Genomic DNA, 23552 nt, shown 5'->3' on the forward strand with positions numbered 1-23552 from the left:
TAGTGCATTTGTGTCTGTGCTTTTGTGTGTGTGTTTAGCAAGTTAAATGATTTCCTCTGTGGTAGCTTAGGCATACAAATGCATGTTTAATATATTTACTGCCCGAGGCAAGGCAGAGTTCTATCTCTGAATTACTCCTTCACAGACAAGATTCACTCTCATGTATTACGGAAACAATATAACTGACAGAAGAAGCTGACAGGCTTTATAAGACAGGTATTGGAGACCAGCCTTCACCCCAAAATCACCTCATTATTTATCACGTATTGTCATGTTGACTAAATTGTTGAGACTGCTTAGCTTTATCCATAATCCATTTCATGTCATTGTCTGTTGAAAATGTGTTAATATTCTATGTGTGTGGTAGTGTGTGTTTGTGTGTGTGATTGTCATTGTAGTCTTTCTTATTAGTCAGTGTATGTTCCTCTAGAAGAGTATGAACTTTTAGGCAAACTATAATTTCCAACAAATTTAGATGGCCAAACATTGGCCTATTTCCCAGGGTTTTGATTGATTGATAATAAATAAAACCAAGTCAAATATGACTTCAATATTTGACTTGGTTTTATACACTCACCTAAAGGATTATTAGGAACACCATACTAATACTGTGTTTGACCCCCTTTCGCCTTCAGAACTGCCTTAATTCTACGTGGCATTGATTCAACAAGGTGCTGAAAGCATTCTTTAGAAATGTTGGCCCATATTGATAGGATAGCATCTTGCAGTTGATGGAGATTTGTGGGATGCACATCCAGGGCACGAAGCTCCCGTTCCACCACATCCCAAAGATGCTCTATTGGGTTGAGATCTGGTGACTGTGGGGGCCATTTCAGTACAGTGAACTCATTGTCATGTTCAAGAAACCAATTTGAAATGATTCAAGCTTTGTGACATGGTGCATTATCCTGCTGCAAGTAGCCATCAGAGGATGGATACATGGTCAGAAACAATGCTCAGGTAGGCCGTGGCATTTAAACGATGCCCAATTGGCACTAAGGGGCCTAAAGTGTGCCAAGAAAACATCCCCCACACCTTTACACCACCACCACCAGCCTGCACAGTGGTAACAAGGCATGATGGATCCATGTTCTCATTCTGTTTACGCCAAATTCTGACTCTACCATCTGAATGTCTCAACAGAAATCGAGACTCATCAGACCAGGCAACATTCTTCCAGTCTTCAACTCTCCAATTTTGGTGAGCTCGTGCAAATTGTAGCCTCTTTTTCCTATTTGTAGTGGAGATGAGTGGTACCCGGTGGGGTCTTCTGCTGTTGTAGCCCATCCTCCTCAAGGTTGTGCGTGTTGTGGCTTCACAAATGCTTTGCTGCATACCTCGGTTGTAACGAGTGGTTATTTCAGTCAAAGTTGCTCTTCTATCAGCTTGAATCAGTCGGCCCATTCTCCTCTGACCTCTAGCATCAACAAAGCATTTTCGCCCACAGGACTGCCGCATACTGGATGTTTTTCCCTTTTCACACCATTCTTTGTAAACCCTAGAAATGGTTGTGCGTGAAAATCCCAGTAACTGAGCAGATTGTGAAATACTCAGACCGGCCCGTCTGGCACCAACAACCATGCCACGCTCAAAATTGCTTAAATCACCTTTCTTTCCCATTCTGACATTCAGTTTGGAGTTCAGGAGATTGTCTTGACCAGGACAACACCCCTAAATGCATTGAAGCAACTGCCATGTGATTGGTTCATTAGATAATTGCATTAATGAGAAATTTAACAGGTGTTCCTAATAATCCTTTAGGTGAGTGTATATATACAGATATACAAAACATTTACACTGGTGTGTGTGTTTGCATGCAGAAGATCAGTGCTGCTGCTGATGATGTGGATTGGTTATGTAGATACTAACGAGGGACATTGAAAGTTTCCGTTTCGGTAAAACCTACTCTAGATTTAGCCTGAAAGCTTGGGTGTTTTTTCATCCCTGCGGGGATAGGGGCTGAACTTGGGCTGAGCTAAAGCTATTTAGACTTTTTATAATTCTTTGTAATTCCTCAACTTGCACCGTCTAGTAAATTTAGAAAAAGAACAAACTAAAGCTTCCAAATGGCGCAGTGGTCTAAGGGCTTATTTATATTACGAGAAAGAGAATGAAACCCTATATAGACTTATCTGAGTTTGCAAGATCATTTCAATAGCGTTTAAATTTACACTGGCATGTTGGAGACGTTCTACCCAGGACTGAACGTGTCAATCAAGGGAACACCGAGCATGCACATTGTACAGAAACCTGATAAAGTTCCGACAATTGTCTTCTCACATGCAGACCTCCAGGGGGGGCTGGATCGAAAATGTGGTGCATACTACCTCGGAAGGAGGCATCTCAAGCTATTGATATTAGTTTACACAGCAAAATAATTTGGAGTCTCTTCTTTGGTGTGTCTTGGAAAATGTAGCGTATTGTAAATAAGCTCTATGTCCCTTCCTCACAGTACAGCTGGGTCATTGAGGCCCTAAGAGAGAAGAGGAGAGTTAGAAAGAGAAAGAGGGAGAGAGAGGGGGAAGACAGTGAGCGAGAGAGAATGAAAACAACCCTGGGGCTGATGCCAGAGAAAGAGCTTGGAGCTGCTTGGAGCAGTATCAGAATGGTCTATTTAGAAATAATTATCACTATCTGTATCGGCATTGGAGCTTGTTGCTGTGCACTTAAAGAGGGCGCTCTAGTAAATTGGACCTGCCAATGAACAATGGCCTTCGGAGGTTCCTGTCCAGTTGTCTTGCCCTGGGTTTGCCTTCAGTCCAAGAATAGCTGGCAGGACCTTTCAGTTTAATAACTACATGGCTGCCTCCCAAATGGCACCTTATCCACTCCTTGATGTACTACTTTTGACCAATGCCCATAGGGCTCCGGTCGAAATGAGAATTGAGTGCCATAGTTAAGTGGTGAGGAATGGAACAGCAAACATTTGAGCTCTGAACTATTGTACTACAACAACTGCTATTACTACTGCCATAATATACAGTTGTGCTCAGAAGTTTGCATACCCTAGGAGAATTGGTAATATACAGTATGTACCATTTGTACAGAAAACATGAGTGAGCAGGCAAAACACGTCTTTTATTTCTTACGGGATTCACTGTAGGTCATTACAGAATGGCGCAATCATAAAAGAAAACATGGCAACAAAGAAAAAAATGAACTGACCCATGTTCAAAAGTCTGCATACCCTTAGTTCTTAATACTGTGTATTGCCCCATTTAGCATCAATGACAGCGTGCAGTCTTTTGTAATAGTTGTCTATGAGAACCTGAATTCTTGCAGGTGGTATAGCTGCCCAATAGTCTTGGCAAAATGCCACCAGTTCATGCAAAGTCTTAGGTCGTCTTGCATGAACCGCACGTTTGAGATCTCCCAGAGTGGCTTGATGATATTAAGGTCAGGAGACTGTGATGGCCACTCCAGAACCTTCCCCTTTTTCTGCTGGAAAAACTGGAGGGTCAACTTGGCCTTGTGCTTAGGGTCATTGTTGTGTTGGAAAGTCCAAGAGCGTCCCATGCACAGCTTTCGTGCAGAAGAATACAAATTGTCTGCCAGTATTTTCTGATAACATGCTGCTTTCATCTTGCCATCAATTTTCACAAGATTCCCCATGCCTTTAGAGCTCACACACCCTCAAAACATCAGTGAGCCACCACCATGCTTCACAGTGGGGATGGTATTCTGTTCACTATAGGCCTTGTAAACCCCTCTCTAAACATAGCGCTTATGGATGTGACCATAAAGCTCTATTTTGGTCTCATCACTCCAAATTACAGTGTGCCAGAAGCTGTGAGGTGTGTTAAGGTGTTGTTGGGCATATTGTAACTGGGCATTTTTGTGGCACTGGTGCAGTAAAGTTTTCTTTCTGGCAACTCACCAATGCAGCTCATTTTTGTTCAAGTATCATTGTATTGTGCTCCTTGTATTAACCACACTGTCTTTTTCCAGAGCAGCCTGTATTACCTGTGAGTTCTTCTTTGTATCCCGAGCAATTATTCTGGCAGTTTTGGCTGAAATCTTTCTTGATCTACCTGACCTTGGCTTCGTATCAATCCCAAATTTTTCACTTCTTAATAAGTGATTGAGCAGTACTGACTGGCATTTGCAAGGCTTTGGATTATCTTTTTATATCCTTTTCCATCTTTATAAAGTTCCATTACCTTGTTATGCAGATCTTTTGACAGTTCTTTTCTGCTCCCCATGCCTCAGTATCTAGCCTGCTCTGTGCATCCATGTGAGAGCTAACAAACTCATTGACTATATATACACAGACAATAATTGCAATTTGAAAAGCCACAGGTGTGGGAAATTCACCTTTAAATGCCATTTTCATTGTGGGTGTCAACTTGTGTGTCTGTAACAAGGCCAAACATTAAAACTTTTGATCAGGGCCATTTGGGTGATTTCTATTATCATTATGTTTTAAAAAGAAGCCAAACAACTATGTGATAATAACTGGTTTCATATGATCACTATCCTTAAATAAAATACAGTTTTTTGCATGATCAGTCATATTTTCAAAATCAATGCCAGAATCTCACAATTTCTGCCAGGGTACGCAAACTTATGAGAACAACTGTATGTATCATCCTCTAGCTCAACATTTGGATATCCATTGCTATTAAGATACTATATGTCTGTTGCTATTGTTATAATGTTTGAATGATCTAGCATCATAATAGGTGCAAGACCTTTCTGTGTTTTGGGATGTAAAGTGCTTGTTTTAGTCCAGTAGTGTTGAAGAGTTTCTTTGTGTGACAAATAGAGAGTGTTTCCTGTGTAAGAGGTTCAAAATGGGACTCCTTAAAAAACAAGGTATTTCGTGGAGCCATACATCATGTCACAATGAATGCAGTGTGTATGATCGATGTTCCACTCCTTTTCCCGGAGCAGGGAGCCGCACCAAGCGCTTTTATAGCTCAATGACCATTGTCTTATGACTGATACAGCAACGGTCTGCAATGATTAGGTTACTACAACACAAAGCCTGATCACACAAAAGAAACAGTCAATATGATGTGAACGAGGTAAAAAAGGAGCTGCAAAATATGGATCCTTAGATGATCTGAGCCCCTTTTACCAAAGGTGTCTGCCTGTTAGCTCACTTTCATCTGTCTGCCTGTCTGTTAGCTCAATCACTTTCATCTGTCTGTCTGTTAGCTCACTTTCATCTGTCTGCCTGTTAGCTCAATCACTTTCATCTGTCTGTCTGTTAGCTCACTTTCATCTGTCTGTCTGTTAGCTCAATCACTTTCATCTGTCTGTCTGTTAGCTCACTTTCATCTGTCTGCCTGTTAGCTCAATCACTTTCATCTGTCTGTCTGTTAGCTCAATCACTTTCATCTGTCTGTCTGTTAGCTCAATCAATTTCATCTGTCTGTGTGTTAGCTCAATCACTTTCATCTGTCTGTCTGTTAGCTCACTTTCATCTGTCTGTCTGTTAGCTCAATCAATTTCATCTGTCTGTCTGTTAGCTCACTTTCATCTGTCTGTCTGTTAGCTCAATCACTTTCATCTGTCTGTGTGTTAGCTCAATCACTTTCATCTGTCTGTCTGTTTGCTCAACCACTTTCATCTGTCTGCCTGTTAGCTCACTTTCATCTGTCTGTCTGTTAGCTCACTCACCTTTGTCTGCCTGCGATCTGATCAATGCACGTGCGAAAAATCTGTTTGCATTTATGCCTCACTAAATGGCATAAATTGATGATTTTGTTTTTCCTTGTGTACTGTGTTGATATATATTTATATTATATATGCAGTTCTGTGTGTGCCCTGTCCTGCAATTATATGGATTCAGCCAGGTTTTGATTCAAAATCGTAAATAAAAACCATCAAAAATTTCCAGCACACAACCATGGTTCACAACTATAACACTGATTATTTATACATTTTACTAAAAAGGAAATTTAACCAATTTTTAGTCCCTGTTTACACTCTTTAGTTGATCCCCAAAACCATTCCTTTTTAAATTACAGGGAAAGTATGATGTCACAGTTTGCTAATGAGTAATCACTTGAAAATGTGTCCAAGCTTAAAACCACACTGAAAATGTCATTATGGCTAATGTCCCATAAATAAATATTTGCATACTTTTGTTTTTGTCATTGTTCATTTCAAATTAGAATTTGCAGCACAGTAGCAGAGACATACCACAAATACCACACTGCTGTAATGTGTTGGTTTGACCCCAAAAAATAGTTTTATTGGGATCAACTTCCATAGAAGGAAAATAAGGCTATGTGTAAATCGAAACGGAGAGACTGTATTCAGCATTGCAAGGTTTATCGGCAACCCACTCTATAAAAGTGAATTTCAGTTTTTTTGTTGCAGCACTCATTTATTGTTTATCCCTCTAAAACATACAAGGACTGTATAATTAGTTAGGGTGGAAGAATGAAGAGTAACATTTACACTGGGTGGACAGCACAAAATAATTCGATTTCAGTTTTAATAGTGAAATGTATGCTTTTTAAACAAAGCCTTCCGCAAACCTGCTTGCTCTCCAAACATCCTTGTTTGAGTTTGAGTACGTCAACAACACCTACAAAAATCTTGGCAGTCAGCTTATTGCTCACTCTCATTCAATACCTACTTGCCCACCTGCAGTATAAAGTAAAATCTGAAATTGGTTTCTTGTTCCACAATAAGGCATCCTTCACACATGCTGCTAAGTACACATTTTTTTAAAATTACCAAACTGCCAATCCTCAACTACAAAATTGAAACAGAGAACACTGCATTCCAAATAAAACAGTTCTCTAGAAGGGAGCAAAATTATTTGTTACCAGTATATCTGTTAATAGTAACAACTAAAGTCAACAAAAACTGTTATCCAAAAGAGCTGGCATGTCTTGCCACGTGGCTGAAGTAAAGCACCAAATTAGTCATGTCTGCAATAGCCCACAAACCTGTTACTCCAGCAAACACTGATCACAGCTCAGCAGTGTTTGTTTATGTGATCCAGGTCCATGTGTACACGTGGAGACAAAAAGTCCTCGCAAAGGGGTAAGGTCCCCACAAGGAAAGAAAACCATACGTGTGTGTGTGTGTGTGTGTCAATGTTTCCGCTTGACACTCTGAGAAGCCAACCCCTAACACTCATCTGGTGCAACACATCAAGTGCAGAGACACAGGAAGTTCTGGGATCGATATTGTTTTTGTTGCTTTCCGTTCACACTGTTTACCTGTTGGTCTCCAACCATGTACCTACATACATCACAGGCAATATCTCAGACACCAACCCACTGATATGGATGACATTTCGAGGGGAAAGAAACGTCTTACCAAAGAGACCTGGCATTTACTAAATCAAACAGATTTGTCAAACAATCGCACTTGCGCTATGACAAATGATCGACAATGTTATCTTTGCATGCCTCTCCCCCTCTGTGTGACCCTCCCCCTTTGGGTGCCCGTCCCCCTTTCGAAGTCAAGTCCAGAACGTGTTACCTCAGTCCCTCTCCGTACAAACAACATTTACCTCATTATCATTATTTTTATTCGATTTTTTCTTTTTTGACGCTACCGTCAAGTCACCGAATGACTACATGGAACTTGATGGGGTATTGAAGACCCAGCCTTAACTTTATTCTCAGTTTTCATCTTCTCCTAAAACAAAAAGCTAAGAAGCTTTTTAAACTACAATAGTTCTGATACAAGATTAACATCGGAGACACATTTTCATATCGTGTAAATGGATGTAAAATGGCAGTTGTTACACATTACTATCAGTATCGTTTTCTAATCAATACCCCCATAGCTACTGAGTTCTAAAGATAACATCTCACTAAGTGTGCATAGGAGTGGAATGAGCGGCGGCGAAGGAAGACTTGTTCTCTAAGTCCTTCCAGCTCAAACAGAATCAGAAATAAACCAGGCAAGCCTAGTTCAGTCAGCCCGCAATTAAAACTGATAAATGTTGTCACCCTCGCTGGATTCAAACCCAGGTCTCTCACATGAGAAGCTGTGTCTTTAACTGCTACGCCGCAGAGCTGCAAGTATGAAAGGGTCGGTATGGCATCTTGACATTAGATCATTTTGTCTTGTCACGCATTAGCATTGCACCAAGTTTTAATATTTTGCAAGACACCATTACGCATTGTATTAAACTGACTAACATTTCTCATTAAGTTTACCTCCACCACAAATAGCACCTATGAACTGTATGGCTTTTGCCACGGTCCGTTTTAACCGCTTATTAGTCAGTAATAGGCTTACTAGAATCTACTAACTAACTAATTGGAATAGTAATAAGAATTGAGCAATTCCTAGCGAGAGTGAAGATGAACTTTACAATGCCAAAGCTATTTCAGTTCATTGCACAACCTTGTTAGTTTTTCTTTCATTTGTGAATGACATTGATACAATAACTATCAATATAGGTGACAATAACTGACTTTTTCATCAAGTGAAAAGACAAGAGAATTGTGGAAACCCCTACTCTTTTACCGCCCAAGGGGTTTTGATCTAGCCTATATTACCCCAAATATCATACACAGATGCATACTTTGAAAATCCACCAGAAATAGTCTCAATATAAACAATTTTAGGCTCACTATAACCTAGGTACTGAAGGTTGTAGCCAGCTACATTTTTGTCTATCCTGACATAAGAAGCATGCACGGATGCATACTTCGAAAATCCACCAGATATAATTGCAGTATAACCATGAACAGTTTTATTTTAGGCTTCCTATAAAGCAGCTACGGAAGGTTGTCTATCCAAAACAAATCCTAATGCATAATTTGCTTGGACGAGATTCGAAAGCGGGACCTGCTGATTGCAGGTCAGTGTCTCTAACTACTACGCTGTTAGTCAGTCAGTCACTCACTCACCAACTCAATCAATCAGTAAGAGACATTTGCTCTTCTTGGCCGGCTCCGATTGCGCGGTTCGGCAAAAACTGGGAAACAACTAAAAACATCTCACATTGGTACCAGCCACAGCATTTGTTTGACAGAGCACCATGTTACGCCAGATTTACCCTGGATGCTTCTGTGGAGTGTTCCGGGTCTGATGAGGTTTTGTTCCATCCTCCATGCAGGGTCACACCCCCGGGAGTTTTTCAGAATCGGAGCGCTGCGAGGCAACTGTATCGGTGAGATCACGAGATCAACAAACAACAATAAACTACTGCATGTCCGACGTTGAATTCCTTTTGTTTTTGTATTTTTTCCTTGAGTTCGGGGGTTCTACAATGAAGTTCTTCTATAGTTCCAGAGTTGTAAAACATATAGGCAATTAAGTATCCAAAGGTTAAAACATAAACTAGGCCTACCTGAAGCGCATCTATACCATATGTAATTATTTCTTGATATGGCAAATAATATCTCACAGGTCCTGTCCTGTGTAATTCAAGGTTACTGAACATTTTAATTGGTTTTCAAGATGCACAAATACTAAATAGCTCTATACAAGTAGGCTACTTTTCAAAATCAAGTAGGCCTATTATAAGCAAGGTAATTAGTTTATAGTACTCACTTTCTGTACTCACAGTACTTATAGTACTCGCTGTATTTGAACTGTACGCAGTGTTCATCAAAAATAGACACCTATCTTTTCAGTGGATGTCCAATGTTCAGGCACGTCCTGCCTCAGTCAGATACAATTCAGTTTCTACCAATAGTGTCAAGGCGTTGTTGCCTGTTGCGCAAAGCATCTTCGAATTCGCCTGCAAACGCGCCGCCTTGCCCCAGGTGGCTTAAAGACATCTCAAACGGACGCACCGGGCCAGTGGACATCCACTGTCGGGAAGGCAGCGCGGCCTTTTGAGCTGTTCTGGCACGTTAAAAAGTTGGACCATGGTCAATATTATGCTAATGAATCTGGTAACGTGAGGCGTTTATCCAATGCAAGTAGAGTCTTTCAAAAACAAGAGACGGTCTTCTTTGTTGGTCCATCATTGTATAGCAGCTACGGCACGTGGAATATTTTTGCACCATGTAAAACGTTCTGCTACCAACTGGAGGAAAAGCTAATTATAGTGGGGAATAAGCGCAATAAGAATTGGAGGATGGTGGAAATTGTTCGTGACTCAGGTCAGTTTTATAAGTTAGCTCCGTGTTGTTAAATGTGCTCCACCCGTAGCCATCATTGGCAAGGCAGCGCGTTTTCAGGCGAATTCACCCTGGAATAGGGCACATTAGCAAAGCAGAACCGAGAGCCGCTTCTGAAACGCGCCGCGCCTCGTCTGGCGGAATCACAAGCATTATAGAGTGGCCGCGATCAGCTAGCTACGGTGACCGCGTTGGAGCCCGAACGCGCGGCAGATGCGCCCTGTGAAATCTAGTTACCAGGTAAACGACATAGCCATTGAGTTCATGCCTTCCATGTTGGTGGCCTGTTGCTAGTGTGAACTGAAAACTGCATTTACATTTTATGTTCATGTTATTTCATTGAAATTCTCTTCACAACAACTGAAATAGTATAGAGTCCAAGCTCTCCTCTACTCTAAGAATGTTAGTTGGTTAACTGTGATTAAATGGCGTACTAAGGTCTTTTTGGATCAGTGAATGACACCTTTTAAATTGGTTAATGGATAAAAATTTGATGAATGCCATTGTCTGAGTCTTTTGTTTGGTGTGATTGAATCCGATAGCCTTCTCTCTGCCTCCCATTTTTCTCTGTCTTTCCCTTTCTCTCTATCCTAAATAATAAGACCATTTTCTTATTGGCTCTCTTGCCATGAGTGATGTTTTCTTGCTGTACTCCATATTCTACGGTCAGAGTAGATAACAAAAAATTGGCCTGTGAATGTTCTCCATTGTCCTATATGGAATTCAATAAGTTAACACACTTATTTATGTATCACTCAGCTAAAGTATCTATGAACAAAGGTTGCTCAAACCAATATTTTTCTGATTGGTCCCTTATAACATGACCACTCTGGACCAATAAATATTCACATGTGTGATCTAGCACATGAATGGATACCAGTTCCAATGAGTGGAGTAAACTGCAGGCCACACATCTCATCTCAACTTGCTTCTTCAAAAATAATAATAACAAGCTCCGATTTGACAGCTGCACCTACTGAATACTCTATTCCTACCTGTACTTGTTTTTCATTGTATTTATTGTATTTATTGTGTTTATTGTAGTTTAATATATTTGTATGCATATTTTAATTTTATTATTTATGGAAAACCTACATTTGGTCTTTGGCCAGGTTGCCCTCAAATTATATTTGGTTCAGGTAAGTTAAATAAATAAATAAAATACAAATTAGTCATGGATATTTAAATGTTAAGGTGCACTCCAGTCACATAATGGTCCATTGGTAGTCTCCAGCTGAAAAGTCCTACACAGCCAAGAAGTAATTTGTTAAAAACTAATACTGACTTTAAATGGTAGCCTCGTAAAATAGACAAGTCACGTCGTCGCCAAATGACCTGCTTCACAGCAGAACCTCATTTGGTTTGGGATAAAGCTTGGTGGAAGTACCGGTATGTCTGAGACAGCATGAGATCAGTTTAAGACAAGGTGAGAACAATTTTACTTATTTGGAGGAGCTCGATAATAAAAAAAATGGTTGTTAGGTGACAGGGGTTTAAAAACATATGTTTTTTGGGGACAACATTGCACTGTTGCCTTGTAATTATTGTCTTATCCTAGACTGCATCACGTGGGGAAAATTCAACAGAGTGATACGTAGTGTGTCGTGAAAGCAGTGCTTGATGTAGAGGACACACCAAAGTATTGAGGAAAGGAAAGATTGTGCCGACAAGTGGTTAAATGGAGCAAGTTGCTATTAATCTGTTAATCTCCTGACGTTTCTACGTGCTGAATCACCACTGTTTCTTGACACCCAGCAGTCGATCTCGCAGCCACTCGCTGCTTTAAAGTTGACATTAATTTAAAGGTAACTTCATTATTCCTGTTCAGACATAAATGCTCATTCCTCACTTTTTGCCCAGCAGGCCTTTTTTTGTAGAGAACAGGCAGAGGGGATCTAGGCAAAATCACACTCAGGTTTGTGATTGGGTATTCCCCTCAGGGAATTAGGGGCAAGTAATTTAGCATTGTCAAACCCCGAACAAACAAGGACAAAGATTTATAGTGTTTAAGTTTCCTTTCCTACCCACAACACCAAAAAAAACATGCCACCTCAGCAGTTAGCTTTAATTTGTTAGCTAGCAACTCCAGCAAAAGGGTATGTGGAATTGTGCGGTCTGGTGTGTGGAATCGAAGGGCCTGAAGTTTTATCAAGTTCCAATTGGTCCGAGGCAATGTTCCAGTGTAGCACTGTCTGCAGGAATTAGGAGCCAGCCTTTTATCGTTTTTTTCCCCTTCCAGTTCTTTCACATTTAAAAAAAAATTATATTTTAGGAGAGAGGGAGGTTGTCCTGGAATGAGGTGGACATTGGGAAAGAGAGAAAGCGCGAGAGACGCTGTCTGTGTGGCTGTGAAGTCCTTGGAGTTAAAAGAGCAAGGGACGGATGGTGGAGGCATTTATTCTGCCTCTGTCCCCCATCTGTCCCTATTGTACAGTGAGAACTGATGTTGGACGCAGCACATGGAACAGATGTGGCTTCTCTGCGCCTCCTCTTTCACGCCACGTTTTCCCCTTTCTGTCTTTGTTTCTGTCTCTGTCTTTCACCCTTCTATCTCTGTCTTTCTCTCACTTTCTTTTGCTTGGTCTCCTCTCTGCCTTCTCTTTCTCTCCATCTTGCTCTACCACATTTGGTCCTCACTTTTGTGACCCCCCCCTCTCACTCTTTCCTGCTTATATCAAAGGTGGCTGTTTCTCTCTGTCTTTGCCAACAGTGCCCCCCCCATGTAGCCTCCCTTCTTCTCCCATATAAACTCCCCTGCAAAACATTACCATACACGCACAGAGAATAAGATTAAGTAATTAAATCAAACATGCACTCCGGAAACTCACTGTCAAAATATCTCATTCACAATGAACATTTATTTGAAATGCTGGCAGGCAAGTATTCCGTTTTTTTTCACTCAATAAATAAGGTCCACAGATTAAAACAACATAGCTGTGTCCACACAGGCCTGACTGCCATATAGCAGTTAAATTGTGATGGATTGGCTAGGCAATCAGTTAATGTTTGCAGTGTTATGGATATTTGTAAGTATATAAAACTACAGTTAATGCAGTATGAATGAAAGCGGAGGGTTTAGCAGAGCATTTTCTGCAATGGCATTTTACCTGTACCCATTTTAAAAAAGAGCAATTTGGTTGTTTTACGTGTCAGGTATAGGGCAAATGTTACAAATGGGGCTAGTTATGGTAAAGGTCAGCGTTAGGATTAATTGAAGTAGGGCAGTAAGGACAATCAAATTTGGTGTCCCCATTCAGATAGGTATGTTAACATAAGTGTGTGTAGGTGGATTTAGTCCGTCTGGCTGATGCTTGTGCTAACATTTTGAAGAAATATAAAGGTAATTTCCAATTGATGTCCAACATATGCAACATTTACAGTGAATGCGGTCTTTGCTAACGCAGGCTCAGCTTTTCAGCGTGACAGATTCCATCAAGCCCTTTAGGGGCTCTTCCCAAGATTGCAATCGGTTAATCATGGCAGACCATTATGAGAGGCGTGTGTGTCTAACTGTATTAAAGCTGAAGTGATAAGGGAGACACAAACCATTTATCTATTTCCACTGCTTTTGCGTTGTCTCTGCCTTTCTGTCAGGTGGGAGTCCTGCCCAAGACTCAAAACCGTGCATACAAACACTACCTCAGATGACAGTGACTCAGGGAGAGATGATGAGAGGGTGTGTGTTTGTGTGTGTACGCATGTGCCTGCTTGTGTGCCTCTGTGTGTTTCCTGACTAACGGCAGGGTTTTCCATATGGCCTGGTGTAGACCCCCTGTCTATGGGCCCTGCATTATGATGCCTATTCATCAATTAGAAGCTATACTGTGGCAGTTATCATTGATCACCATATGCTATTAGATAGGCATCGGTGCCCTTGATGTCTGGCTCTGGCTATTCATTCCAGCTTGTATGCTTTAGAGATTTTATCTTGACTTCAGTTTCTTAATGTGTAAAATGTCTATTATATCAATTACTGCTTAGCCTGGTGTTTATTCTTACTGTATCATTCTATTACTGCCTAGCCTGGAGACAGTGTTTATCCACAGTGTATCATCCTATTACTGCCTAGCCTGGAGGCACAGTGTTTATCCACATTGTATCATCCTATTACTGCCTAGCCTGGACACAGTGTTTATCCTCACTGTATCATCCTATTACTGCCTAGCCTGGAGGCACAGTGTTTATCCACATTGTATCATCCTATTACTGCCTAGCCTGGAGGCACAGTGTTTATCCATATTGTATCATCCTTTTACTGCCTAGCCTGGACACAGTGTTTATCCTCACTGTATTATACTATTACTGCCTAGCCTGGAGGCACAGTGTTTATCCTCACTGTATCATCCTATTACTGCCTAGCCTGGAGACAGTGTTTATCCACACTGTATCATCATATTACTGCCTAGCCTGGAGGCACAGTGTTTATCCACACTGTATCATCCTATTACTGCCTAGCCTGGAGGCACAGTGTTTATCCACACTCTATCATCCTATTACTGCCTAGCCTGGAGGCACAGTGTTTATCCACACTCTATCATCCTATTACTGCCTAGCCTGGAGACAGTGTTTATCCACACTGTATCATCCTATTACTGCCTAGCCTGGAGGCAGTGTTTATCCTCACTGTATCATCCTATTACTGCCTAGCCTGGAGGCAGTGTTTATCCTCACTGTATCATCCTATTATTGCCTAGCCTGGACACAGTGTTTATCCTCACTGTATTATCCTATTCTGGAAAACTCCACTAGTACTGTAGTTACAGCCAATTTTGTGTTATGTGAAAACTAATTGCACTTTGTTTTATATACAATCCTGTTTCCAAAACAGTTGGGACGTGCTGAGTAAAATGCAAATAAAAGCAGAATATAGTGATGTACAAATCATTTATTCCTATATTTAATTGAAAATACTGCCTAGCCTGGAGGCAGTAAGACAACATATCAAATGTTGAAACTTAATTTTTATTCAGTTTTGGTCAAATACATGGCCATTTTAAATATGATGCCAGCAACATGTTTCAAAAAGCCGGGACAGGGGCATGTTGACCACTGTGTTGCATCACCTCTTCTTTTAAAGGGATAGTTCGTCCACTTACCAAAACATGTTCCACAAGGCTCATAGAGTCATTTTATCAAACAATCCATTATTCAGCTCTGTCCCAGTCTGTAATTAACATTGTTTGCATCGTCCGAATGCATGAATGAAAATGTTTCGTATCACTTTCTCAAAGCTGCATTGCAAGTGGAAAACTACTCCAAAACACTAGAAACTACATTCAGTAATCTGTTATGGTAGCATTGATTTCATAACTGTACAAAATAAACAGCCAGCAGAATTTGTTGAATTCAAACTGGCACTAGAAAACTATTTCCTAAAGCCACCATACACCGTGTTCGTCGGCAGTGATGTCATCAAGGTGATCGTGAACTTTAACCTCAACAAGCTAGGCGAAAATAGATTGCTTTGCCTAGCTTTTTAAAATTGCTGCTAGTTTACACATGTATATTATTGCTATATTTTTTGCTATATTTTTGCTTTATATATTTCTTAATTCTTACTACATAGATGTAGTGTGCCGTGTCACAAGAATTTCATTGTACAGGATGATGCTGTGTTATTCGGGGCATTTCATAAATAAACTTTGAACTTCTGGATTTCCTTTGTTTGTAAGTATCAATGTCGACTTATGGCTGCTTATGGATCTACAGTTAATTAAATTCTACCTGCTCTGCAATTGGTACTATACCTCAAAGACAAAATCGGTAACTTGATTTCTAGCTAGCAAATACTAAGCTTTATTTACTGTGTATACACTTACTCTTCTCAAACAAACACGTGGATTGATACTGACCGGTAAATACAGGAAGTACCCGTTTATTTAAAATGAGAATTATATTGTGAAAATTAAAACTTTCTTTTGAGGAATACAACATCGTCATGTTCATTGAGATAAACAACTCCACTTAGTTTGGATTGTTTTATAGTAGAAGTCCACTTGCAATGCAGCTTTGCGATAGGGGTACGTACGGTTTCCATTCAAGAATTTGTACGATGCTAATGAAGCAAATTATTGACTGAGACAGAATAGAAAAATGACACTATGCGCCTGAAGGACCTATTCAGGGTAAGGGGACTGTCACCAATATATGATTTTTGGACAAACTATCCCTTTAACTATACTCTGTAAGCATTTGGGAACTGTGAAGACCAATTGCTGTAGTTTTGATAGTGAAATATATGATAATTCTTGCTTGAAACAAGATTTCAGCTGCTCAACAGTTTGAGGTCTCCTTTGTTGTATTTTTTCAAATGTACCAAATGTTTTCAATAGGTGACAGGTCTGGACTGCAGGCAAGCAGGTTTAGCATCCAGTTTTTATTTTACTAAGGAGCCATGCTGTTGTAATATGTGCAGAATTTGGTTTGGCATTGTCCTGCTGAAATAAGCAAGGCCTTCCCTGAAATAGACGTGGTCTGGATGGCAGCTAATGTTGCTCCAAACCATGTATATATTGTTCAGCATCAATGGTGCCTACGCAGATGTGCAAGTTGTCCATGCCATGTGCAGTAATGCACCCCCATACCATCACGGATGCTGGCTTTTGAACTGTGTACTGATGACAAGCCAGATGGTCCCTCTCCTCTTCAGCCTTAAGGATGCAGCATGCATGATTTGTCATGTCATCTTCTTCCGCTTATCCGGGGCCGGGTCGCGGGGGCAGCAGTCTAAGCAGGGATGCCCAGACTTCCCTCTCCCCAGACACTTCCTCTAGCTCTTCCGGGGGGACACCGAGGCGTTCCCAGGCCAGCCGGGAGACATAGTCCCTCCAGCGAGTCCTAGGTCTTCCCCGGGGTCTCCTCCCGGTGGGACGGGACCGGAACACCTTCCCAGGAAGGCGTTCCGGAGGCATCCGAAAAAGAAGCCCAAGCCACCTCAGCTGACCCCTCTCGATGTGGAGGAGCAGCGGCTCTACTCTGAGCTCCTCCCGGGTGACCGAGCTTCTCACCCTATCTCTAAGGGATCGCCCGGCCACCCTGCGGAGAAAGCTCATTTCGGCCGCCTGTATCCGGGATCTTGTCCTTTCGGTCATGACCCAAAGCTCATGACCATAGGTGAGAGTAGGAACGTAGATTGACTGGTAAATCGAGAGCTTCGCCTTGCGGCTCAGCTCTTTCTTCACCACGACAGACCGATACATCGACTGCATTACTGCAGAAGCTGCACCGATCCGTCTGTCAATCTCCCGTTCCATCCTTCCCTCACTCGTGAACAAGACCCCTAGATACTTAAACTCCTCCACTTGAGGCAGGCACTCTCCACCAACCTGAAGCGGGCAAGCCACCCTTTTCCGACTGAGGACCATGGCCTCGGATTTGGAGGTACTGATTTTCATCCCCACCGCTTCACACTCGGCTGCAAAACCGTACCCAGCGCATGCTGAAGGTCCTGGTTAGAAGGGGCCAACACGACAACATCATCTGCAAAAAGCAGAGACGAAATTGTGTGGTCCCCAAACCTGACACCCTCCGGCCCCTGGCTGCCCCTAGAAATTCTGTCCATAAAAATTACGAACAGAACCGGTGACAAAGGGCACCCCTGCCGGAGTCCAACATGCACTGGGGAACAAGTCTGACTTACTGCCGGCAATGCGGACCAAGCTCCTGCTTCGGTTGTACAGGGACCTGACAGCCCTTAGCAAAGGACCCAGGACCCCATATTCCCCAAGCACCCCCACAAGATGCCGCGAGGGACACAGTCGAATGCCTTCTCCAAATCCACAAAACACATGTGGATTGGTTGGGCAAACTCCCATGAACCCTCAACACCCCGTAGAGGGTATAGAGCTGGTCCAGTGTTCCACGGCCCGGACGAAAACCACACTGTTCCTCCTGAATCCGAGGTTCTACTATCGGCCGTATTCTCCTCTCCAGTACCCTGGCATAGACTTTCCCGGGGAGGCTGAGAAGTGTGATCCCCCTATAGTTGGAACACACCCTCCGGTCCCCCCTTCTTAAAAAGAGGGACCACCACACCGGTCCTGCCATCCCAGAGGCAACTGTCCCCGACCGCCACGCGATGTTGCACAGGCGTGTCAACCAAGACAGCCCCACAACATCCAGAGACTTGAGGTACTCAGGGCGGATCTCATCCACCCCCGGTGCCTTGCCACCGAGGAGTTTCTTGACCACCTCAGTGACTTCAGCCCGGGTGATGGACGAGTCCACCTCTGAGCCCTCATCCTCTGCTTCCTCAATGGAAGAAGTGACAGCGGGATTGAGGAGATCCTCGAAGTATTCCTTCCACCAGCCCGACGACATCCTCAGTTGAGGTCAACAGCTGCCCACCTCTACTGTAAACCAGCGTTGGTAGGGCACTGTTTTCCCTCTCCTGAGGCGCCGGGATGGTTTGCCAGAATCTCTTCGAGGCCAGCCGATAGTCCTTCTCCATGGCCTCACCGAACTCCTCCCAGGCCCGAGTTTTTGCCTCCACAACCACCCGGGCTGCAGCCCGCTTGGCCTGTCGGTACCCGTCAGCTGCGTCAGGAGTCCCACAAGCCAACCAGGCCTGATAGGACTCCTTCTTCAGCTTGACGGCATCCCTTACTTCCGGTGTCCACCACCGGGTTCGGGGATTGCCGCCTCGACAGGCACCGGAGACCTTAACGGCCACAGCTCCGAGCGGCCGCTTCGACAATGGCGTGGAGAACATGGTCCACTCGGACTCAATATCTCCAACCTCCCTCGGGATCCAGTCGAAGCTCTGCCGGAGGTGGGAGTTAAAGATCTCTCTGACAGGAGACTCGGCCAGACGTTCCCAGCAGACCCTTACAGTTCGCTTGGGCCTGCCGAGTCTGTCCAGCTTTCTCCCCCGCCATCGGATCCAACTCACCACCAGGTGGTGATCAGTTGACAGCTCCGCCCCTCTCTTCACCCGAGTGTCCAAGACATACGGCCGCAGGTCAGATGAGACGACAACAAAGTCGATCATCGACCTGCGGCCTAGGGTGTCCTGGTGCCACGTGCACTGATGGACACCCTTATGCTTGAACATGGTGTTCGTTATGGACAAACTGTGACTAGCACAGAAGTCCAATAACTGAACACCACTCGGGTTCAGATCAGGGGGGCCGTTCCTCCCAATCACGCCCCTCCAGGTGTCACTGTCGTTGCCCACGTGGGCGTTGAAGTCCCCCAGTAGAACAATAGAGTCCCCAGTCGGAGCACTTTCCAGCACCCCTCCCAGAGACTCCAAGAAGGTCGGGTACTCTGCACTGCCGTTCGGCCCGTAGCACAAACAACAGTGAGAGACCTATCCCCGACCTGTAGGCGCAGGGAAAACGACCCTCTCGTTCACCGGGGTAAACCTCCAACACATGGCGGCAGAGCTGGGGAGCTATAAGCAGGACCCACACCAGCCCGCCGCCTCTCACCATGGGCAACTCCAGAGTGGTGAAGAGTCCATCCTCTCTCAAGGAGTGTGGTTCCAGAGCCCAAGCCGTGCGTAGAGGTGATCCCGACTACCTCTAATCGGAACCTCTCAACCTCACGCACTAGCTCAGGCTCCTTCCCCGCCAGCGAGGTGACATTCCACGTCCCTAGAGCTAGTTTCTGTGTCCAGAGATCGGGTTGTCTAGGCCCCTGCCTTCGACTGCCGCCCGATCCTCTTCGCACCGGCCCCTTATGGTCCCTCCTGTGGGTGGTGAGCCCACGGGAGGGCGGCCCCACGTCACCCGTTCGGGCTGAGCCCGGCCGGGCCCCATGGGGGAAGGCCCGGCCACCAGGCGCTCGCATACGAGCCCCAACCCCGGGCCTGGCTCCAGGGTGGGGGCCCCGGCTGCGCCATACCGGGCGACGTCACGGTACTCATTATGTTGTTCTTCATTAAGGGGGGTTTGAACCGCTCTTAGTCTGACCCGTCGCCTAAGACCTGTTTGCCTTGGGAGACCCTACCAGGGGCATATAGCCCCAGACAACATAGCTCCTAGGGTCACTCGGGTACTCAAACCCCTCCACCACGTTAAGGTGGCAGTTCTTGGAGGGGATGCATGATTTCCAAAAATAAATTCAGATTTTGATTTGTCAGACCATAGGACAGTTTTCCACTTTGTCTCTGTCCTTAAATGAGATGGGCACAGAGAAGGTGTCGGCGGTTCTAGATCTTGTTAATATATGGTTTCTTCTTTGCATGGTAGAGTTATAACTTGCACTTGTGGATGCACCGAGGTACTGTGTTCACAGACAATGGTTTTCAGAAGTGTCCCTGGGCCCATGTAGTGATTTCCACTACAGAATCGTGTCTGTTTTTAATGCAGTGCCACCTGAGAGCCCGAAGATCACGGCCATCCAATATTGGTATTTACCGTAGATGATGAGATCCCCAAAATATTTGCAATTTTACATTGAGGAATGTTATTCTTAAATTGTTGCACTATTTGCCCACATAGTCTTTTACAGAATGGTGAAAGCCTCCCCATCCTCACTTCTGACAGACCCATCCTCTCTGGAATGATCTTTTAATACCCAATCATGTTACTGACCTTTTGCCAATTGACCCAATTAGTTGTGTGATATTCCACCAGGTTTAGTTTTTTAGCATTACATGACTTTTCCAGTTTTTTGTTGCTTCTGTCCCAACTTTTTTGAAACGTGTTGCTGGCAAATAAAATTCAAAGTGGGCATATATTTTTCAAGAAAAAATCTAATTTCTCAGTTTCAACATTTAATATTTTGTCTTTGTACTATTTTCTATTGAATATAGGGATTAAATAATTTGCACATCATTGCATTCTGTTTTTATTTACATTTTACACAGCAACTTTTTGTATTAGACTGAGCACAATAGTAGATAGTTCCATTTAGACATTTAGAGTTGTCAATTTGTATGCTTAAGACAATGTGGAGTAAAATTTCTCATTCTAAACATATTTATTCTACCATGACTGGGGACGACTGATGAAATACACAAATACAAATACAATAGATTTTATGTTTTACTATCCTTTGGAGAATTATTCATAAACCCTAACCCAAAACCTAACCCATAACCAAATCTTAAACCTATGCAACTAAAATTTAAACATACCCCTTTCCCCTTAAATCTAAATCGTAACACTAGACCAGAAATCGCCTTATTTCTCATTGTGACTGGCAAAGTCACCACAAGGTTCAGTTTTCCTTTATTGAACATCCGTGTAGCGGTATTTGATCCAAACAAGTATTGGAAATGACACACACAAACACAATCACACATCCTCCTGATTTCCTGCAAAGAATTTTCTGATACAATCTATCAGTTCCTTCAAAGATGGGGCAATACATCGAAACCACCTTAGAACACAAGGATAAGAGAAACCTATATCATTCAGGATTGGAGTCTGTTTTTCTGTACAATGACATATTGTGGAAGTGGTTGGATGTGTCTGGATACATCATTGCTCTTTCTCTACCCTCTCTTTCTGTCTCACCCCCAATCCACCTTTTACCCCTTTCTCTCTGTTGCATCCAAACAATTCTGTATAACACCTATACCTACTAGAAATTCAGTTGAGTTTTCGAGAGGATACCCTCGGCTAGAACTTTAAATTTAATGTGAACTTGTAAACAACACAAAAAATTATTTTGTAAAAAACAATTGGCATAATACTCTAGGCTTAGCGTACAAACGAGTAATCTCTTTCAAAACACCTTCCCGCACTTTATGCATCGTAACATTAAGCTGTTTCAATAGATACTGCAGTGACTCTGGGCAGAACTTGTCAGGTCTCTATTCATTAAAACCTTCCCACTGTGATACTGTTATGTTTCTACAGTGGCTAACTAATTAAATGAACATTGGAATTAGCATTGTAGGCCAGACTGAAAGTACTGGACAAGTGTTGGTTTAAGTTATTGAATATCAGACATACCATTTGGAGTCTCTAAGGCCTACTTGTAATGATTGTTGTACAGGCTCCTATTCTGTGCGTAATAGCTCGATGGACTTGGTTATACTCCCACTAACACTGCCTCCCTCTATGCAGGGCAAATAATAGATGGCAAAAGCAGAGTAATCCTGCAACTAAACATAATGTATCATGTTAACCTATTGTTGATCATGCAAATTGATCTACAATAGGTTATGTTACATGCAAAACATTTCATAAGGAGCACCACTGGTGCCAAAGAGACATTCACCTGTTCCCAGTCTGGAGGGGTGAGATTTATACGTCCAGACACTTCTGGTTGGGTCTGTGCCAGATTCGTTTTTCAGTCAGATCGTATGGTTTACAAAATGCACCGTAAAAGCTAAAACAGAAGCTTCACTCAGACATTGAATTCACTTATATAACCACATTTTCAATTGCTTTTGGTTTTGATCCCATGTAAATAATATTATACGGGATAAGATGTATAAAATAAAAAGTTTCTCTGTAGGCCTAATACAGGGGTTCCCAAAAATGTTTGGCCGACGACCCCATTTCGATATCTAAAATTCTTTAACCCCAACCAAGAAAAATATAATATATAAAATATAATCGTTATTTTTTTATTTGCGGCTATGAGAGTAAATTGTAAAACTTTCTCCCCCGACCCCATTTTCATATCAGTTGACCCCACTTAGGGCCGTGACCCCTAGTTTGGGAACCTCTGGCCTAATAGAAGAATACTTTGAAATATGATTCTTAGGATGGTGTGAACTGTAGGGTATATTAGCATCAACTGAACCCTATCTTGGCTCATGTGATTCCTGTTGAAAAGCTTAACCACATGTTATGTAAATGTCAGGTAAATTAAAATGTCACCCTTCAATCTCCAGCAAAGGCAAAAAGGGCCTATTTCGTTTTCAGCCTCAACTTTTCTTTCTCTCCGTAAGTATACATTTGCATAAACTGATGGATATATCAAAGCTGGTTACAAGTGTTACCCCGCCGCACTCTGAGTTCATTTGTATATGGCAGTTTATGTCTGAAATGCATTTGGTTGATGGAGTCAGTTGTAATTCTCCATTCTATCCCTAATGGAGTGACCAAGGTTACCGTTGCATGAGTCCTTGAGAAAGAAAAGAGTCCTTGAGTTGGTGCTCAAATAGGAAGAGACGAACAGGAGAGGTAGACTGAGAGACAACAGACAGAAAGTTGGAAAGGAAAAGAGGTGGATGCAGGGAAAGAAAGGACAATAATCACCATTTGATGAGGGCAAATAACAAGAGATAAAGTGAACGGAATACCTTTTCATATGGTGATGTCTTATTAGGGCGATGTCAGTACGGTAATCCCAAAAGTGCTGAAACAGGTTCCCTCTGTACTGATAGCTTGATCCCTCAGGTGGGGAATAAAAGAGGCTGTTTGAAAGCTAGAGTGGCAGAAGACGGAGAGAATATGATGGATAGGAGTGATGCATTATTAAACCCAATCATTTCCCCTTTCCCTTCCAACTGGGTGTCTCCCTCCTATTCAGATGGACAGAACCACTGGATGAGTGCAGAACCAACACAATGCGGTGCAGTACACCATGACA

General features: G+C 42.8%; 1 protein-coding gene across 4 annotated transcripts in view; it reads left to right on the plus strand.

Moving 5' to 3' along the window:
• LOC114828882 (cortexin domain-containing 1) overlaps positions 1–23552 on the plus strand; it is a 37587-nt gene that overhangs the window by 4694 nt on the left and 9341 nt on the right. The window contains exon 1 of one of the 4 annotated variants that reach the window (XM_029113872.1): positions 9931–10295. The exons of the other annotated variants lie outside the window; for them this stretch is intronic. The gene's annotated coding sequence lies outside the window, so the exon portion shown is untranslated. Of the gene's footprint in view, positions 1–9930; positions 10296–23552 lie in introns of those variants that run through there. 4 annotated transcript variants of the gene reach the window in all.

This window comes from Esox lucius, chromosome 2 (genome assembly GCF_011004845.1).
Source record: "Esox lucius isolate fEsoLuc1 chromosome 2, fEsoLuc1.pri, whole genome shotgun sequence".
In the NCBI taxonomy this organism is placed as follows: domain Eukaryota; kingdom Metazoa; phylum Chordata; class Actinopteri; order Esociformes; family Esocidae; genus Esox; species Esox lucius.